This window comes from Carettochelys insculpta, chromosome 10 (assembly GCF_033958435.1).
Source record: "Carettochelys insculpta isolate YL-2023 chromosome 10, ASM3395843v1, whole genome shotgun sequence".
Taxonomy (NCBI): Eukaryota; Metazoa; Chordata; order Testudines; family Carettochelyidae; genus Carettochelys; species Carettochelys insculpta.
In genome coordinates this window covers 28,241,503-28,260,417 of record NC_134146.1, presented here as the reverse complement: position 1 = coordinate 28,260,417, position 18,915 = coordinate 28,241,503, and the positions used below count along the sequence as shown (strand labels likewise).

General features: G+C 40.5%; 1 long non-coding RNA gene across 1 annotated transcript in view; it reads right to left on the bottom strand.

Annotated features, from left to right (window-relative positions):
• LOC142018344 (uncharacterized) overlaps positions 1 to 12,839 on the bottom strand; it is a 28,074-nt gene extending 15,235 nt beyond the window's left edge. Inside the window, exons 1-2 of the long non-coding RNA XR_012646801.1 lie at positions 12,817 to 12,839; positions 12,629 to 12,688 (exon numbers count right to left, since the gene is read on the bottom strand). This is a non-coding gene — a long non-coding RNA (uncharacterized LOC142018344). The remainder of the gene's footprint in view (positions 1 to 12,628; positions 12,689 to 12,816) is intronic.
• Between the last annotated feature and the right edge of the window lie 6,076 nt (positions 12,840 to 18,915).

Genomic DNA, 18,915 nt, shown 5'->3' with positions numbered 1-18,915 from the left:
CTCCATCTGCTGAATATCTAGCAAACCTGGAGCAAACTATATTTATATAGACACATCCAGGGTGTCTCTGCCATTCCATCTAGCTGTCAGGAAAGCATTCATTCAGTCCCTGCTTATGAAAGCACAGCAAACTGAACACACACAAAAATATGTTAAATGAGCATTAAGGTTGCAGAGTCAAACATTCAAAAGTTAGGAGATGCCAGGATTAAGGTCATCCATGCAACAGACTTCTGACTGATCCTCAGAGAGGGTCCCTCTGGTACAATGACAGAGGCATAAATCCTGTAGAAAAAATAGTATGTGATCACGTAATCAAAGGCTGACTCATAATGCGTATGCATCTGTCCAAACGAAGGGTGCAACCTTAATTCTGGTATTTTCTAACTGATGAGCGTTTGTCCTCACATCCTTCATGTTCTTTAAATATAATTTTTTTTTGAATATAAGAACTTTAAATTTCCTTTGAATGAAAGGAATTGTATTTATAATTATTCTAGGACTGGGTAGTTTTTGTATTGTGAAAGTGGACTGTTTCAGTCACACAATTTATAAACATAAGAGATTGACAAGGTCTCTATTCTATAGATTTTACAGTTAAATCTAAGGTTGGAATATCCACATTTCTCATTAATGATGCTGAAAATGTTAATCACTCAAACGTGGCACTTAGAGCCTTGTAGATTTAAATTTGTGATTACTCTTCTTGTTCATTAGAGAACACAACTTTGTTGCATACTTTTAAGAATGTGCAGCCCTTCCCCTGCGCACACAAAGAGGGGTATTTGCATCTGGTTGCATGGGGAGTTTCACATGTAAATCCCTGACTGGCAAAGTGAGAAAAAGACTGTACTCACCGTAGCTTCTCTGTATTCCAAACTAACAAAATAATCCAAGCTCGCATACAGAGTTGGGAGAACTGAGTAACCTGAATTTCAGATGAGTCAAATTTTGAGTAACACAGCCATTGTAAATCATGTAAAGAAAGCCAGATCATCTCCTTACCACCATAGGAATGTACATTTACCCTTTCCCATACATAAATGCTCAGACTGGAATTTTAAAAATAGGCATTGTGAAACAGTTCCAATCGCAGAGAGTTAGCCGTGCTCGTCTGCATCTGCAAAAACAATGAGGAGTCCTCTAGCACCTTAGAGACCAACAAAATTACTCCTGATTTTTACCCATGAAAGCTTATGCCCAAATACACAGATTACTCTCCTGGCTACGTCTACACGTGCCCCAGACTTCGAAATGGCCACACAAATGGCCATTTCGAAGTTTACTAATGAAGCGCTGAAATGCCTACTTCATCAGCTCATGGGAATAAGGGGACTTCGAAGTAGGCAGCGTCCTTTTGAAAAGGAGCCCCGTCTGGATGAGATGCGCGGCGGCGAGGCGCGTCAATTTCGAAGTGCCGCGGCCGCCCACATGCTAATGAAGCGCTGAATATGCATTTCAGCGCTTCCTTAGTAAACTTTGAAATGGCCATTTGCGTGGCCATTTCGAAGTTTGGGCACGTGTAGACACGGCCTCTAAGGCACTGCAGGACTCCTTGTCATTTTTACAGTTCCAAAACAGTTAGGCATGATAATCAGGTACAAGTATAAATGCAATATGTTGCTTTATTTTTAAACATCCTTATGTTCTGTTCACACAATATGTGACTTTAGAGCAAGTGTTTTTTCTAGCATGTTTTAGGAATTAATGAATTATTTGATTTATTGACTATTAAATGTACCACATATGACACGTAGAACATACATATGCCTGCAAATGTATGAAGCTGAATCCTTATCGTTTGTTTCAGAGGAACATATCACTCCAAGAGCTCAAGAAGAGGCTGAGCAGAGCAGGGTTAATTGTGGACTGTTACTGAAACAATGAAAGAGATATATTTTACATATATCCAGGTGGTAGGTGTTAAAGAGTTAGGGTAAAGTTTTTGAAAGTGTCCACCCCATTTTCAAAAATAACTGAGGCAAAAAACTGGATCTTTGCACACATAAATGATGAGGTATCCAACTGGCTATTAGTATGTGCTCATTTCAGTTAGTAACCATTGTCGTTACACATGCAAATTAAGCAACAGCTGTGTATAAAATTTAGCTTGTGGTAGTGGGCACCTATTCATTTAAAAATCATGCCTTACATGTCGGAAAGTGTACATATGGACATATATGTAATTTCATGCCAAACCTCATGCTTTCAAACCTCAATCATTTCCAATGCTACATAATTCCACATAATTTTCTTTTAGCATAAATATGGCTAGCTACGCAGTTACACAAAATTAATTGCTTGGCTTCTAGCCAGCCTCTGCTGTGGAAGGCTGTCATTTTGCAGTTGCTGGAAATAGTAATTATAGATATTTTTGCTGATTTTTCACTCAACATAGTGAAAATTAATGTGCAGCGAATATAGCATTTTCATTTCCAGGGCAATGATTTTCATTTGCACGACGCGAGAAGTTTAAAGGGGAATCCCACTTACACCTTCGAATGGGGCCTGCAGTGACACATAGGCTACGCAAGGGCCTCTGTACTATTCTGAATTTCATACTTGATGTAGAACAAAATGAAGTTTATTAATTCATTTGACTCAGTTGTTTTTCTTCCATTCATTCTTCTGTGCTAAACACTGCAACCAGACTTGCACAATTTTATGCAAATTTAGTAATTATCTGATTTTTTTTTAAAATGACCATAATTCTGGATTTTGATACAGATGGAAGTGACATATGTCCTTCTACTCAAAAGGATACAAGACGATAATTTGCCAAAGATTTTGTTTTTCTCAGAAGAAAATTTCTATTAGCCGGATATGATTGGGTAAAAAGAATGCCAGTTGACTATTTATATGAGAGAAAGGGTACTGCATTATTATTCATTGTAAATGTTTCTAATAGTATCTATAATATTCTAGATGTTGCACAAACATATATATAGCTGTTTTGTTGCGGGCGAAGGCATGCTGTAGGGTATGCTACAAAAAGGAGCACCTCAATGTAACTAAAAGCTAGCAGGCATTAGTCATAGGAAATAGTTAAAATAGGAAGCACTCCACAGTTTGCCTTGATCAGTCCAACTCTTAAATATTTTTCTCAGAATTATTTTATTATGTACCTTATTATCTGAACTTTAGGCTAGTACAGTGACTCTTTATGACATTCTTGCTAAAAATTGTATTTTCCCCGATATCTTTCCCCCAGAACATGCACATAAATACCTTTAAAATTCAGTTAACTCCATTTTGTAGATTTGGATGTGATGCAGCTACTTTTTATATATTTTATATATGTGAATCCAGATCTATAAGTACATCTTTTTATTTACTCTTATGATTTCTAACACTCTTTGTAATCACTGTATTATAAAAAAACAAAACAAAACAAAACAAAAAACAAGCTCCCCTTTCAACATTTACGTGACTATATTGTATTTTTATAGAATGGGAGGGTAAATGGTCTTGATATTTGTTGAGGGCAGAAGAGTTTGTGAATAAGTAAATATTATACTCCTGGGTAAGTGATTACCAGCCCACTAGAAAATCTGAGGTAATTTATCAGTCTGAAATTCCACTCGCAACCCTTTTCCCTCTTTCATTTGTATTCAAAAACTTAGGTTCTTTTCCATAGCACAAGTGATCTTTTCCCAGCCTCCACCCCCACAACCTAATGGTGTCTTCTTACAGTTGTGCTGGGCCTCTTTCATTTTCTAAAAGAAATGGACTTTGACCCACTCCTACTCCCAATGCATGCATCAGAGGCTCTGGCCTTGAGTTACCTAAGGTGCAGTACGGGGACACCTTAATTGGCAATGCTTTCTGGTGATACACTGAGCCTCAAACTATATACTTGGTCCTGAATTCATCATTAAGTTAGTGACTGGAAAGCAACTAAGGTGGGAGGGAAGATGGGGAGATAGCCAGCGAAGTATGACAAACACGCTACCTCCTTAGTATAATTCAAAAATGATTGGGAGTTATTTATACAAACATAGCTGAACATTTATATATATTAACCTGATTTCCAGAGATATTAACACTGACCCTCACTGACAAATGTACTTACATACAGTACTAGGTGACATGGGAATAAACAACAAATTGGCCAGAGATCAGTCTCCTACCATATTAGCTTATAGGAATAAATAAGAAAATAGCTGTTGGAGTACCTTCTTCCTAAATTATTCTGATCAGGAATTTTCAGATTAAACACTTATTGTTGGGAATGCTGATTAGTCAGAATTAAAACAGTTTAGTGGAAAGGGTAGTTTTGACAAATCTTCTAACAGAAAAAATTTGAAACTTTTTTCAGAATTTTTTCACATTTCAAAAAAACAAAAAACCCTTTGTTTCTGATGTGAAGCTTTATTTATTTCAAAATTTAGTTAATTCATTGAAAAAGGTTTAATTTGTAAAAGGTTATAAACAAAACAAAACTTTTCAAAACTGCTAAAATGCAATGTTTCAATTGACTTCATGTTTTTTGGATTATCAGTTTGCAATATGTTTTTTGAGATTTTTTTCACTTTTGGTCCTGCTTTGGGATGGGAAAAAAATCCAAAGTTTATTTATGGCCTGCAGCCGTTGTACTATTTATTCACATGTGTTTCACATTGTTTACTGTTAGACAGGTCTACATTTAAAATTAGATAGACCAAACTATGTCATTCGGGCTGTGAACAGTTTGTGCCTCGAGCATTGTAGTTAGATACCCTATTCCCCACTGTCACTCCCAACTCTCAGGGACCTGGGTTAACTAAACAGACAGAAAGCCTCCTTCTGTTGAAGTTGAAAGGGTCTACACTCCAGTGGTACAGAGACAGCACCATAAACATTGCTCATAGATGCAGTCCCAGTGTTTCAGATCCCATTAATTCTGCATCTGACAGGAGACTGTTTAGTCAGTGGAAGGGTCCCTCAGATTTTTAGCTATAAATTTTTTTCTGCTGGTTATTGTCATTCATAAAATATTGGCATTTTAAATTTTTCATATAGCCACAGGAAACCAAATGTGATACATTATCTGACATAGTTCTATACCTATTGCGGTTGCTATTGGAAACTGAAGAAAGCTTGGAAGCCAGCAAACCAAAGTCTGAACCTCAACGTTGTCTTTGTCACTGATGGATGCTATTTTCTTGGTCTGTCCTTTCTGTTTTCTCTCTTTGTATGCATGGTACACACAGACTGCCTGTACAAATTCCAGGGGCAGAGAGGATCATTCTTGTAAGAATATGTGTAAGGAGCTTGTGGTTATCTTTTTAAACTTTTCAAGATAAAAAGAGGAGGGGGAACATTTCTTTTTTAAAAATTCTAAGCAAGTTAAAATAAAATTTCTAGAGAGCTGTTATGCTATAGATAATTCTTTAAATAAAAAATAACAAAATATGGGCCTGAGTCACCATTGTTATGCCAGTACTACCCCAGTGTAACCCTGTTGACAAAAATGGGCTCCCATTGGATAAATAAGCAATTTTTGTAGCACCCTCTATTCAGTGAATATGATATCAATTAAGTGCCTGATGGACTCAGGTGTGTCTACAGGGCCTGCAGGGATGAGCCATTCCCCTTACAGTATCATTTTTTCTAACCAGGGGCATACTATGTACCAAATGGTTTAGACTCTTTCAGGTCTCAGTTTTCATTAATTCCAGATCCACTGCATTAATCATTGTGCAAGCAGTTTACTAGTTAGTTTATCAATGTTGGAAACCCATCTTCTTCCTACTCTACTTCTATATAATTAAAAGGTAGCTCCTTTGGCATCCATTGTTTAAAATGTGAGGTTTCTCTGCCCATCTTCAATTTACTACACATGCTCACAATTCAATTTTGAACCATGTCGTTCATGCAGGTGCATTTTAAATTACCAAAATTTAGTTCCCAGTGTGGTTTAAATTCAACCATGATTCCTTAAAGTACTGGTTGAATTTTTTTAAGTTACTAGCATTTAACTGTTCCAGCCACATTTGGGTTCCTATTTTCTATCAGACCCTGATGATCTCTTGTTTGGAAATGTTTTTGTGTCTTATTTTTATTATTCTCCCTTCAATCCTTCACCTTAGCTCTGACTCCTTTCCTAGAGTACTGTACAACTGCAATTCCAAGGTTCATTGACAGCTAAGTGTTCAATTGCTTCGTAAAAGGCCCTGAAGAATTAAAAACTGCTCATTCCAGATTAAGTTGTTTATTACAATCATCTGTAAAACAGGCCATGCCACACTATTTAATACCTTAAAATATGTGCTAACAAGATAGGCTAAATAATGATTACCACTTTGCATTTAGCTGTGATGTTCAGAATACCTTTCTCAGACATGAGGCAGAGCTCTGTGTAGCTCGACGGCTTCTCTCTCTCATCAACAAAAGTTGGTCCACCAAAATATATTACCTCATGTATGTTGTCTCATGAATATTCTGGGACCAGTACAACTACAACAATGACGTACACAAGGTCTTTTAAAATCATTTTCATTTTTCTCTTTTCACCTCCCTTTAGAAGAGCTTGGTGTCATGGAATGTAAGTGACTCTTATTGCTGATATGAGCTGGCCACACACAGGCTGCGTGTACACTAGCATATTCTTTCAAAAGATTTTTCAAAAGAAGGGGGCTCTTTTGAAAGATCCCACAGAGCATCTATACACAAGATGTTCTTTCAAAATTATTTTCAGGCGGCTCTCACCTGCTTCCCCTGGCTGGGTGAGCCAGGAGCTGGACTGCATGGCAACACCGCTGCTTCCCAGCTTCCCCCGGTTCTCCCACCATAGCACGGCTGCCCCCCTGCTTTCCCTGCCTGGGGAAATGGGGACCTGGACCCTCACTGTGGCTGGTCCCGCTCCCCCAGCTTCCCTCGGCTGGGAGAGCTGGAGACCCGTGCAGCAGCGTGGCTGCCCCCCAGCTTCCCTCAGCTGGGGGAGCCAGCAGCTGGAGAGGCCACACAGTGGCTCCCCAGCTGGTGGAAGCCAAGAGCTTCACTAGCAGGGTGACAGCCACCACAGGACAGCCACCTCCTGACTCCCAGTTAGGGTGACCATCTGTCCCATTTTGGCCGGGATGGCATAATTTCCCTTGTTCCATATTTGGGGGGGGGAGATATGGTCTCCCTAGCCTTAAGGTCAAAGCAAGAGAAAGTGTAAGGTAGAAAGAGAGAGAAACTTGGGAAGAATCTTTTTGATGGACTAGGGAGAAAGGAGGGGATGAAAAGAGACTTAGGGTAAGTCTTCACTACAGGAAGAATCGACCCTGCCACAATCAATCTTCTGGAGTTCGATTTAGCATGCCTAGTGGGGACACAGTGAATTGAACTTACAGGATGCTCCCATTGACTGTGGTACTCCTGCCCTCATTAGGAGTAAGGGAAGTCATTGGGAGACCCTTACTGTAGAAAGTGTGGAAGCCCAAATTAAGGTATGTCAGTTCTAGCTATGTAATTAACGTAGCTGGAATTGCGTACCTTAATTCAGCCTACCCTTGTAGTGTAGACCTGACAGCCAAGAGAGAGAGCCAGTTGCCTTAGGGCATACCACCACCAAAGAAGGAAAAGGAAAAGAAATGTGAAACAAAGGCTGTTAATGAGAAAGATTGAACAGTGAGTTCTTTCTGAGCTGTACAACAGATCACCTGAGCTTATTCATTTTGTTTATAAAACACATAAACTGTTTGGAGAGATAAAGATGCTTCATTGTAAGGTCCCAAAACAAACCATCATGCCTGTAGCATTCCTGGTGTAAATCCACTGGCTTCAGTGGAAATGAAGTGATCAGCACCATGCAGAACTGGGTCCAAGGAAATCTTCCACATGCTACTGCCATAGAGAAGGAGCAGTAGTCCAAACATTTGTGAAGCTACTCAGAGAAAGCTTAAGGTATGAGACTTTAAAGTAGAATTGTATGTCAGCTCGGTATTGCCTGCAGAAATGAAACTAAATAGAGAGTTTTCTGTGGGTCCAAGCCCTTCTAAAAGAATAATCACCTAATTCAGCTCTGCTGTAAGCAAGTAGATCTCCTCTGATTTAAATGATAGCTCTGCCTGCATACACCAGAAGTGGATTTGAGCTTAATTCTGTAGCTCTGCAAGCACACCACAAGACACATTTAATGTTCTGGAGTAAATCTGGTTTTAGCAAGATTTTCTAAGGTGCGTGTCTATATGTCATTATGGCCATCCTTCTTAAAGGTGTCTTCACACTGAAATTACCCATTCATTTTGCCAATGGTTTTTGTACTTCTTAAATGTCTTTACAACATGAGATACAAGAACTTGCCTACCTTACTACAAGCAGGCCTTCTTCATGATTACAGATGAAACTTTACGGGCAAGCTTTTCCTCAAGTACACACGTGACACACTGTTCCTATCCACATCTGAACCTCTTCCTTGGTCATTGGTTTTCCAATCATTTTTATGTTGAAATCACTCACTTTGGAGCAAAATATTACCGTGTGCTGTAATAGGGCAGAAGGAAAGTGGGACGAGCGTGGAGGGAGCTACTGCTCTTTTTTGCATACGTACAGGGGGTAGGGCAAGATTTCTCTAGAGCAGCAGTTCCCAACCTTTTCGAGATGGCGACCCATTTTGACAATTTGGTAACACTTTGTGACCCAAGGCAATTCAAAACCTCTCACTGCTCCTTTGCGGGACCACCACCACTTCTCCACGCAGCTCCCCCCAGCCCTGCTTCTCTCCCCCCTCACCTGCCATGCTGGCAGTCCCATGCCCTGCCATGCTGAAATGGGACTCAATTTAATTTGTTTAATGGCTGGATCCCTCCTGCTGGCCATTAAACTAATTAAACTGAGTTCCATTTCAGTGTGGCAGGGCCTGGGACTGGGAGGAATGAGCAGCAGCAGCTGCAAATAGCTCCTTAAAGAGCCACACAGCCAGCGACCCTTAGAAAATCTAATAGCGACCCATCTTTGGGTCCCAACCCACAGGTTGGGAATTCCTGCTCTAGAGCTCTTAGGGACACCAAGGCCTTGTCTACACTACCCACGCCTCCTTCAATCTAATCATTGCAACTTCAGCTATGTTGCTGAAGCATAGCTGAAATCGATGTACTTGCCACAACGTCTTCTGCATGGTAAAGGCAGCGGGAGCTGCCTTCCTGTCAATACCAGCTACTCTTTTAGTCCTAGTGGAATACCACAATTTTCAGGAGAGTGATCAGAGATCAATTTAGCACATCTAAGTGGATGTGATAAATTGACCACTGGTGAATCAAGTGCTGTAGCATCGATCCACTGCATAGTGAAGACAAGCCTAAACAGGACAAAGGGCAAGCTAACGCTGGCCCACATCATGTCTCCGAGAGGGGTATGGGAACTGGATAAGTTGGGGTGCCAGATCACAAGCTGGCTGTAAAATATGCAGCAACACGCAAAAAATGCTAGCTAGTGATTGCTCATTGTTCCTCATCAGAAGGGCTGCAATGCACAACACCCTCTGGTTTCTATCCTGGCTGGCTGATTTTCTCTGGAGTCTTACTAACCAGTTGTTATGCTCATCTTGGCTCTGCAGACCAGTACGAGACTTAGCTCCTTGTTTGACAGCTATTGCTTTCTATTCAATAATGCCTGAGCTTTTGTGGTTTCACATACGGTGCCAAAATGTTCTTAATAAAAATCTAATTAAAAATAAGTTTACCTACAGAAAGATAGAGACTGAAAAGCTCAACTTGAAAATGAAGGAGCATAATAAAGCTAAGGAGCACAACAAGAAATAACGGCTTCAATTCAAATGTGCACCATCATCTGGAAAAGTATGACAGAACTGAAAGCACAGCAATGTGTCTTTCTAATTCTGGAAACTGTTTCCTGTTCTTGTTTCCAAGTATTCTTTTTTAATGGATTCATGGAAAAAGAAGTATGAATTTAATAGTGCCCTCTGCTTCCTCTTGCTGCATTTTGTCCTCCTGACTTAAGGCAGTGTTGTTTTGGGTAGCAATCAGAATCCAGAACCAGTCCACTGTTGTGCCAGCAATGATACTGGCTGCACAAGTTACTGAAGAAATTGACATCATTGGCTAAACAATTCTGTGATGTGTTTTGTGTTCCTGTTTGTACTTAGAGCAATGAAAGTCAGAAAGTGACAGGAAAAACATATTTCCTAAGACAAAATGAAAGAAAACATGTTACACTTCAGTTTACCACATATCGGATACCTGCCTGTTCTAAATCATAGCAACTGTTTCCTGAAGTAACAAAATAAGTTTACTTTTTCACATTCTTTTTATCATGGAGGCATATTTCACAGAGCAGTTTCAGGTTTTTTCAAGATACTAAGAAGAGCATTAAATGTTAGGTATAAACAATGATAAAAAGGGTAAATGTGATGGGTCAGGAGCCTTAACATGTCACCTGAGAGGCTTAGACACCACTGAGCCCCACTTCTCTGCCAAGCTAGGTCCCCTTTTACCTAGTCAGGCCATGCAGCCTCCAAGCAAGGCCACTTTCAGCTGCAGCTACAGACACAGAACAACTCTGGGAAATTTGGCTTAGGGGATTTACTCTAGCATCCAGACATTTGCCTTCCTCTTGAAGGTACAACTCAGAATTATATATTCACATCCTTCCTTGTTGTGAAGGAAGGTATGCACGGCCTCTAGCCCTCATTACATAAATAGGGTAAATTATAAACCAGAAATAAGTTTATTAACTAGGAAAAGATGTATTTTAAGTGGTCAAAGAACAAAGAAGGTCACTTAGAAAATGATACAAAGCATGCAAGCTAAGCTAGATTCACTAAAACACCGTTTGCAAATGACAACTCTCTCACTCAACATATCATTTCAGGTAAAGTCCTTCGCAGAGTTGTCTTTTCTGACCAGGGCCCAGCAGTTCTTTCCCCCTCCCTTTCAGTTACAATCATTTTGTTCCCAGGGGTTTTCAAATATGTCCTTGGTGTGGGGAGGCAAAAGCAAAAGCAAGCTAAAGACGCTCAGGATATGTCTACACTAGAGAGTTTTGTCGACAAAATTCACGGCGCATCTACACACAAAATGCATTTTGTTGACAGACTGTCAACAAAACTTGGCACTTCCTCTGACAGTGTTCTGTCTGCCCACAATGAGGAAGAATGCCTCTGTTGACAATTTCTGTGGACATAAAAGCCCTATGTTGACAGACAGGGCTTCCAGTTCATTGGGCAGCCCTGTTTGCTGAGCCTCCAGTTGGCTGTTCTGTCGAGAGAGTGAACAAACCAGAAGTTCCCAAAAGAGTTTCTACACAATCATCTATTCAGCTCTCAGTGCATGCCAGATCCACATTACGTGTCTTTCCACAACAGAATGAAGACAAGCACCAGCCTGATTCACATCAGCTCAAGCAATACTAGTAAAAAATGCATGCCTGAGAAATCTGAAGCACCGTTACACTTTGACCACACGGGTATTTTTCAGTGGGAGCCAGGCACAACCCTCCAAAAAACCTGAATGAAAATGCTTTCCACAAGGCTTGTCACTCTATATCTGCAGCCTCATTTAGATTCCAAATTGGCAACAGAGCCTTTCCATTAATTCCACAAGTCAGAAACCAGATGTTTATTGAACAACATTGGTAAGAGTAGCCGGCTAGATATCAGTCCTTATTTAACTGATTATGTAAGTGTTAACAGTCAGTTCCAAAGCATCCCAAATATTCAGATGAAAATGTTTATAAAATACAGCCGTATATAGATGTTCATGTGTTTGAGGGAGGAAACCTGTAAGATGCCTGAAATACTTCAGATAATTATGACTGGCTGAAAAACTCCACACTAAACTGCTATTTTTTTGCTTAAAGTAAATGATTAGCAGTCTTTAGATAGCAAGAAAAAATGCATTCAACATGCTAAAATAACATCGTTAACAACCTGATATCAATCAAACGCAAAATTAAACTGCAACTAGCCAGTCAATATTCAAGTGGGAAAAAATGAAGTAGTTCTTACTACAGATATGGGAAGCATAACCTGCCTGCAAAGCAAGCTCCTATTAACCTAAATATTTGCAAAAAATCCCTTGGATCTAGAGACTGGGGGGGAAGAGATTCATTAAAAGCATACTGTGTCACTTCAACAGACGCCTTGTTCTAAAATGGAAAGTCTAAAAATTGTATTTTTGTGCCTTTCACCCCCTGGAGGCAGAATCTCACCCAGAATGGCATAGCAGACTGAATACATTTCAGTATCTCTAAAAAAACTGTTTTCCCCCTTCTGGATGTGTAATCCAAGTCTGGTTCTTAAATATTTGGCTAATTTATGGTCTCAAAATGAGTTGCATCTTTAAAAAAAATCCTCACCTGTGTTAGTAACACCACCATCTCATATTATTGCATTTGAAAGGCTCTGTTTACATTTTGCACTGAATTCTTCTTGGAAAGTGAAAGTAGCCAGATCACTTGTTCTCCTTTCCTAGCACTATGGATCTGCCTCTGGAGTTGAAACACTGTAAGAAACTGTTTAAACATTTGAGACCAACTTTTTTCATACATTAATACAGAAAATAAAATAAAGATGGAAGTATTTCTGTTCAAGTCTTAGGTTCCAACACCACAAAGACCTTCACATATGATTAACTCCATGCCCTGCAATGTAACCCCACTAAAGACAATGCAACTACCCATAAGGAATAAATGAGACACATACCTGAGTTTTTGTAGGGTCAAGACAATTGTTTAGAACTGTCTTTTATCCTCTCTCTTGAAGCTAACAAACAAACAAAACAAAACAAAACTTATTTTGGTCCAAAACTACGAGAGAGCATGTGTTTAAATAGATCAGCATGAAGAGCAACCTGTTACTCTCTACTCAGTTGAGGCAAATATTCTGCTCACCTCTTTGCATAAAGTGAATTGCAGCCAAATTCTTCTACTTTTTCTAGGAAAAAAAATATAATAAAGCACATGAGTCTTCACATTAAAAAAAAAAAATCTAACCTTAAAGCTGTCAGTCTGGCCCTAGTCCTTGAAAGAGAACTTTATCCTCATGGTAATAAGTCCACCATGATTTCAGTTTCATGTAATTAGAGGCTGCTGGCAGTTCTTGGCATGCTGAACGAAAGCCAAACTGAGATAAGCAAGGAGCTAAACATGCAAGTATCTATTCTTTCACTGCCACTTTTTGTTCTCTTTGATGCTATTGATCAGTGTTTCTTAGCCACAGAGATGGAGAAAGAGGGATGCATTTCTAGCACGTTGAAGAGAAGCAGATGATCTTTACTACACTTATTCCTGTCAATTAAATAGTTTGGGTGCGTTAATTTTTTAAGTTTTACAGGGAGCTGCTACTGTCCCCTCCCCACTACTATCATATGCATCCAAAACTCCCTGTCCCTGCCCTGTCCATTTTCTCCTCTCATTCACAGCATGCATAGATTTTTACTGGCACAATGTCAATTTATGCCAGCTGAGAATATGCCCCCTTGTGTCAAATCTTCTGCTGCACAGAGCCAAAGAACAGACTCAGCGTGGGAAGTGATACTGCATGGGGTTCAGCAGACTGCCTCTATTCTGAGCTGGAAGGGAAAAATCCCTGATTGACAAATCTTATAAAATTTTGTAGGAAATGGATTATGCTCTGTAGATGGGATGGGCAAACCCAACGGTGTGTGGGCCACGTGAGTGGCCCTACTTCACTACATGCCTCCCACCCCCACAGCTGCTACCTTCCCCCAGATGCCTCTTTCCCATTTGGGCACCAGAGTCCCACAATTATCTGCTCCTCCCACCTCCCTCCCAGTACTTTCACAGTGTGCAAATTGCACCAACAGCTGATTCGTGGCGTTCCAGTTCCGGGAGAAAGGGGCAGAGCATGAATCAGGCAGTTCACAGCTCTGTGAGGCCTAGTAGGGAGGTGAGACTTAGGAAGTGTAGGGCTCAAGTGCTCCAGTGTGCGGAAGGTATGGAGGGGACGGGGCAGCCATGGGTCCAAGGGCCACAGATAGAATCCCAGTAGGCTGAATGCAGCCCATGGGCCACAGGTTGCCCATGACTGCTCTGTACGATTGTCCACCTATCAAAAGGTTGTCGTCATCTGTCAGATTTTATAAGTTTCTTCTATAAGGCCCTACCAAGGTAACGGAAGACTTCATACTCTGTGTCCCTTCACCCCTTTTCAGTCTTTAGCAAGCCTGTCAATAAGTGCATTAGACTAAATGCCAGCTCTCATGTGCAATGAGTTTAATACATCGACTCCTGATATCATCTGTTTCCTTGATATATTTGCACCACTACTGTTACATTTAGCGATTTAGATCCGACAGCGAATCTTAAACGACAGGAGCAGCAGCAGCCACCAGGGAACATGCCTTGCCATAAAGCAAACCAGCTCTTGTGACCCAGCAGCATCAGAACTGCAAGAAGAGTATTCTGCATGCCTCCCATACTATCAACCTACTGGATATAAACAGCTGAAGCTCGTTAAAATGTTTACTGCACATGCATATATGCAGAGATTGGTGTTTGTCTGGGGACCTGTAATTTAATATTCATAACTGAATCCACATAAATGTAGCCTCTTATTGAGAAGGATGCTGTTGCTTTTCTCCCCACATCTCAATGGAAATGGATACCTTATTTATTTAAAAGAAGGGTATTAGGTAGGTAATGAGCTAAAAGAAAGGAGTTACCCTCTCTAAAAGTACACATTCCTTCCTCCTGGAGGCTGAAGATGATGCCAACATGGTGAGACTTTGCATTCTAAAACACAGGGGACTGTTCTCATGGCTAAAGAATAAGATGGCAACTGGGTGGCAGCCACTGCACATATATAAAAACCTTCCCAGAGCAGAAGAAAAACTCAGCATGGCTTCACTGCTGCATTTTAAAAATACAATATGAAAAGCTCTTTAGAATGCTACACAGAAGCAGCTAAGGTAGTAGTTACAACAGAGTTCCCTCCCATTAACACACAAACAAACTGCTTTCTTTTGAATCAGTAGAAAGACCCTAAATCTCTCTTTAAATGCTGCATTTCCTCTACTTTACTTATGCATTCTGCACATTCTGTCCTGTCTTTTTTTTTTTTTTTTTTAATTCAAAGGAAGCAAAGTGAATAGAGAGCTCTTTAAAGAACATTTTGGAAAAGAATATGTGGAAAAGCAGCATTTGTAATACTTATTACTTAAAAACTCCCAAATACAATCAGCAGTGAAAGCAATAAAGGACCAATGTTTAAAAAAAACAGGAAACGAAAATGTATGGTGCAGAGAATTCATAAGATTTCCTCTAGATTTCGGAAGCATTTTATTAATAGATATTAGCACATCTTGATGTTCAGATGACAAGTACCAGTAATCATGTCTTATGCAATTCTTTGACAAAAGAAGTTGTTTGGAAGATACTGTGTTCTTATGGGGAAAGAATGTAGGAGGGGCAAAACATGACTAGAGCAATGTATCAGACATCTATACATGACTGAAGAACAGACAGTTCCAGAATCTGTTTTCCACAAACTAAAAATACATTCACTTGAAATGAACAGTTGCTTAATCATTTTAATAAACAAGGATTTTTAGTCAGAGTCTGATTTCCAAGGATTGAGAGAAAAGCCTTTATCAGGCTTCTTGCACTCATTTACACTGTGCCTGATCCAGAGGCAGGAGTGGCTGAACAGCATTCCAGACCTATAGCCCAGTTCCTGGCATTTCACTGGAAGTTAGAAACCTGCATACCTGTAAGGACCTGGGTCTACATTCTCACAGCATCTCTCTCTTGGTCTGTAGTTATACAGCCCGCATCATCACACTATCTGCAGGCTGCAGTTGTTTTCTCCTTGTCCCATCATCTGGGGGTTGGTGGAACTTGTTCACCTTCAAATGTTCTTCCAAGTGCATCTTCCACACTGACATCAACCTTCTTAGTGTTCCCAATTAGCCTCTAAAACAACCTTATTCTAGGTCTGCCTTATGAGTACGAGTTATTGTACTCTCTGGTCAACATATCCCACCTCTCATCATCTCACATACTCCCTTAGCCTTTCCATGACAGGTGCTACTTCACAATTACTTGTGCCATTTCAATGTGTAGCTTAACATCTCTTGTCTTAATCAGCACCCACCTGAACATTCTCACGTCATCGTGAAGTAGCTGTTCTCTTTCCTTCACTTGTCAGCATTAACACCTCTCCTGGGTGGCCTAAACATGATCTTACCCACATTGCTCTTTAGTTTACTTGGCATATTCTTATTGCAGAGAGTATAAGGCCATTTTCTAAATCACCATATTATTTGACCAGCTTTATTGTTTGTCCTCCATCTTGGTACTCCCTGCTCGTTAAGTTGGTGTCCTTTTTCAGACTAAGTTGGGAACTAATTATGTAATGAGTATAATCTGCCTGTAGTCAGAGAACTATGTAAGGAGTGAGCATATAGCACCCAGTGGGTGATTCAAGCTGAGACAACAAGCTAAGACCAGAAGACCTAGTTACCTCTTGCTCCTGATTCTTCCTGATTCCCACCACTGTTCCTATGTGTGTGTGAGTTCACAGTTCCTGTCTCTGATGTCATGTTCCTAAGTCCTTACACAATCCCATCCTGTTCTTTGTTCCTCAGTGACATGGTGAGGTATTCATTTTTTGTCTTTTATTGCATGTCTACTGATCACGTGTATTGTTTGGGATCCTTTGCTTCATCCCTATTTGTCTGTTAACATCTGAGCGCTTTATTGTTTGTTCACTGTTATCAGTTGTGGGGCTCTTTGTTGAATAAACCTTGTTCTGTTTATATATTTGCATTTGCCGACTAGTATTTTGAGGGTCATTAGCACCTCTGGTGCTAGATATGGGAAGGAGGGTGTGAATCTATAGTGGAGAAGTGTAAGAGCAAATAGTAGCTCCCTGTGACGACAACCTGCAAAGCAGTTTGTGTTGTAGAGTGACTGCCTACCTGTCAATAAGTGCATTAAACTAAATGTCAGCTGTGATGTGCAATGAGTTTAATACATTGCCTCCTGATATCATCTGCTCCCTTGATACATTTGCACCACTCCTGTAACATTTATTAAATTAGATCCAAATGCAAATCTTAAACAACAGCAACCGCAGCAGCCGCCGCCATGGAACATACTTTGCCATAAAGCAAAGTAGGTCTTGCAAGCCAACAGCATTAGAACTGCAAGAAGAGTATTCTGCATGCCTCCCATACTACGAACCTATCTAATATAAACAGCTGAAGCTTGTTAAAAAATATTTACTATATATGCATATGTGGAGAGATTTGTGTTTGTTTGGGGACCTGTAATTTAATATTCATAACTGAATCCATGGTGACAAGTATCACAGGGGTAGCCGAGACAGTCTGTATCTTTAAAAACAACACGAAGTCCTGTGGCACCATATACGCTAACAGATATTTTGAAGCATAAGCTTTTGTGGGCAAAAACCCACTTCGTCAGATGCATGAGTGGGGGCGTTTGTCTCCCACTAGCCTCTTCACTCAAAAGTCAGACTCAACCTGACTGGCTCTGCAATCTGCCCTCTCAGGATCATTTTACAGTACTGCAGGGTTTTTAAAGCTGTGGTGGGCCTCAGTATATCAATCAATTTTTCTTCACACTGTTCCTGTGAGACAAGCATTCTCTCTATTTTGCACATGTCCATTGTGGCTCAGAAATTCACGTAATTTTCCCAAAGGTCGCACCTGAAGTTTATGGTACTATCAGAAATTCAAGTCAGACCTTCTGAATCTCCGCAGAGTGGGGATGGAGCAGGGCAGGGCCTGTGGAAGACACAGGCAGAGTTGTTCCAGGTGGTCCTGATAGCAGAAAAGGGAAAAATTCTGCTTGGTAGCTCCTGGAACCCACACATCTACCTAGTGCCCATCAATATACCCTTTTTCTTTTCAGGACTCAATCCTGCACTGCTTCCACATGTAACACCAGCTGATGTCAATGGGAATTTTGGGCACACAAAGACTCAAGCTCTCAGGGATTATATTTGACTGGCTGTTGAGTTGTACAGTCAGTTTATGGCTTACTTTGTACCCTTGTGCAATGCATCTCATAAGAATTCCTGCATACAACCTAAATGCCTAAAAAGAGTTCTTAGAAAAGGCAGTGCCTTTAGAAGAACTTAGCTTAGCTCCATCCAAATTCCCCAAGACACTGATCAAAATTATAGCAAAACTAAACCATTATTAAACTTGGAGAAGTGCTACAGGTTCTACAGATGTTTTACAATAACTTTACCTACTTGAATGGAAATAGCAGCTGACAGGCTGTTATATTTGTACTATTTAAAAATCATTTGTGGATAACATGGGACCTTTCTGCAACAATTTTACAGCACATAGAGCTCTGAAAAATTAGCTCCATCTGCCCTAAATGTGTCTTATACATACACTCACAACAAGGAATAACTTCAGCTCTGGCATAAAAATTCCAGCAGATGCTGCATATGCTTATACCAGGGTTGAATTTTGTCTTGAAGATAGAAATGTACATAGCATGTCGTGAGTTAATTACATTAAGGCCGTGTCTACACTAGCCCCAAACTTCGAAGTGGCCACGCAAATGGCGATTTCGAAGTTTACTAATGAAGCGCTGAAATGCATATTCAGCGCTTCATTAACATGCGGGCGGCCGCGGCACTTCAAAATTGACGCGCCTCGCCGCCGCGCGTCTCGTCCCGACGGGGCTCCTTTTCCAAAGGACCCCGCCTACTTTGAAGTCCCCTTATTCATGGGGATAAGGGGACTTCGAAGTAGGCGGGGTCCTTTGGAAAAGGAGCCCCGTCGGGACGAGACGCGCGGCGGCGAGGCGCGTCAATTTCGAAGTGCCGCGGCCGCCCGCATGTTAATGAAGCGCTGAATATGCATTTCAGCGCTTCATTAGTAAACTTCGAAATGGCCATTTGCGTGGCCACTTCGAAGTTTGGGGCTAGTGTAGACGTAGCCTAAGTGTGACATCAGTGAAATAAAGACAATGTTCACATTATCA